Here is a 2,119-nt window from a genome sequence, read left to right on the forward strand (position 1 = left end):
TGCTTGGGTAGCTCAGTTGGTAGAGCACTTGCCCGTGAAAGGCAAAGGTCCCGAGTTCGAGTCTCGGTCCGGCACACAGTTTTAATCTGCCAGGAAATTTCATATCAGCGCACACTCCGCTGCAGAGCGAAAATCTCATTCTGGAAACATCCCCCAGGCTGTGGCTAAGCCATGTCTCCGCAATATCCTTTCTTTCAGGAGTGCTAGTTCTGCAAGGTTCGCAGGAGAGCTTCTGTAAAGTTTGGAAGGTAGGAAACGAGGTACTGGCAGAAGTAAAGCTGTGAGGACGGGGCGTGAGTCGTGCTTGGGTAGCTAAGTTGGTAGAGCACTTTCCCGCGAAAGGCAAAGGTCCCGAGTTCGAGTCTCGGTCAGCACACAGTTTTAATCTGCCAGGAAGTTTAATATCAGCGCACACTCCGCTGCAGAGTGAAAATCCCATTCTAGCTATTCGGTTGTAGATCGGCAGGAGGCTACTGTGATAGGTTGCCATCCTGTCATTGTTACCCACCCTATCCATATAGTTCTATGGCTACAATGGCTGGAGCACCTCTCTTGTGCTAGGTTAACAGCGAAAATATCTTCTCTACATCCTACAGTTATGCACAAAATTGGATTGAGCTATTGTCTAGAGCTCGACCAGTGGAAACTACCGCTCCTCAACTCCCATGCTTCATAGCTAGAAGAAAAAATTCGGATTTGCTTCGAATTTTTGAATCCTCCAACTACAGGAAAATAGCGACGGCCCCAAGTATTAACATTGTAAGTCCAAAAATGGCTAAAATGAGTTACGATGCTCGGCAGAATTGTTGCCACTGTACTTTTCCCCTGTATAATTATTGTATCCGTAGCGCCGCAACTTAAATAGCAATAGCAATCTTCAGAATATCATTAAGTCAGGTAAGGGGCTCTTTCACCAATGATAATGATCGCAAGTTATGTTACGATGTTTTTCCTGGGAGAATTGTAGCGGAACAAATATCGTAAGTGTAGTTACGATGTTAGTACAGGGAAATTTTACTATGTAGACGCATGCGATGTTTTTCACTCGGCCGTTAAGTTGGTAGCATTGTCGTCCCAGGTTGTTTGTAGCCAACAATAAGTATGTTCATTGTAGATGTGGTCAGCAGTACGAGTATAACCAGTTATTTCGCTTAGCACATTAATTGTTAAACATCTGTGTGAACGGTTTCCGAGTGTGCTGCTTTTGTAATTAGTTTCATTTATTACGTTTTTGGATAATTATGTACTCAAGTAGAGCATTAAAAACATGGTTCTCAACCCACGAATGATGATGAATGTAAGTACTCATTTTCTTTTATTGTAACAATGATAAAGAACGTAATTTCGTATATAGAATTGAAAACCTGAAAAAGTCCCGAAATTCTATAGACAACAAAAATAATTACGATTTCTCGTTTTATATACAAATTAAGAATATTTTTCGTAAATTTTTGGCTGCAGTTCTATTTAGCGCTACAAATAATTTGTGTTGTCGCAGTAATAATTATTGTTAGACGCCATTCGCGTCTTTCTACAGGAGACGGAAGTACAAATAAAAGGGAACCACTTCTCACTGATGCTGGGTGCTCTAGCTCGTGGTTTTCTAATGTTCGTCCCAATAATGGCACAGCTGGAGTGATGACAACAGGAAATAGTTCAAAATTAATTGATACATCGTGTTTGGATAATAGTGATGACTCTGTTGCTGATCCTGACTTCGTTGCCATAACAACTGATGATTCATCAAGCAGCAGTGACGAGATGGAACAAAAGAGAAAAAAAAGTTCAAAGGGAAACGTAACAAAGACCAAGGTAAACAATAAAGGTTTCTGTAGTATAGTACATTTCGCATAACAATGTAATATAGGCATTTTATTTTAAAATTACGCATTTTTATTGCAGGAGAGATCACCTTACAAACTACTGGGCAACGCTTAAATCTTTCTCCACCCATATCCGCAGCGGAACGTAATACAACTGTATCCTCACTAAACACTGTTAGCACACGACGATGTGAAAATAAGGATAAAAAGACCCGTAAAAGGAGTAGAAACACAGCCTCATGGATAGTAAATAGAGCAAAAGAATCTCTCAACAGAGGTTTTGCACACATTGGTCG

At 40.7% G+C, this 2,119-nt stretch overlaps 1 non-coding gene across 1 annotated transcript; it reads left to right on the forward strand.

The window, feature by feature from the left end:
- On the forward strand, positions 1-75 carry Trnas-uga (transfer RNA serine (anticodon UGA)). Its single transcript has one exon. It is a non-coding gene; the product is annotated as a tRNA-Ser (tRNA).
- Positions 76-2,119: the final 2,044 nt, after the last annotated feature.

The sequence above is a fragment of the Schistocerca cancellata genome, chromosome 11 (genome assembly GCF_023864275.1).
Source record: "Schistocerca cancellata isolate TAMUIC-IGC-003103 chromosome 11, iqSchCanc2.1, whole genome shotgun sequence".
NCBI lineage: Eukaryota > Metazoa > Arthropoda > Insecta > Orthoptera > Acrididae > Schistocerca > Schistocerca cancellata.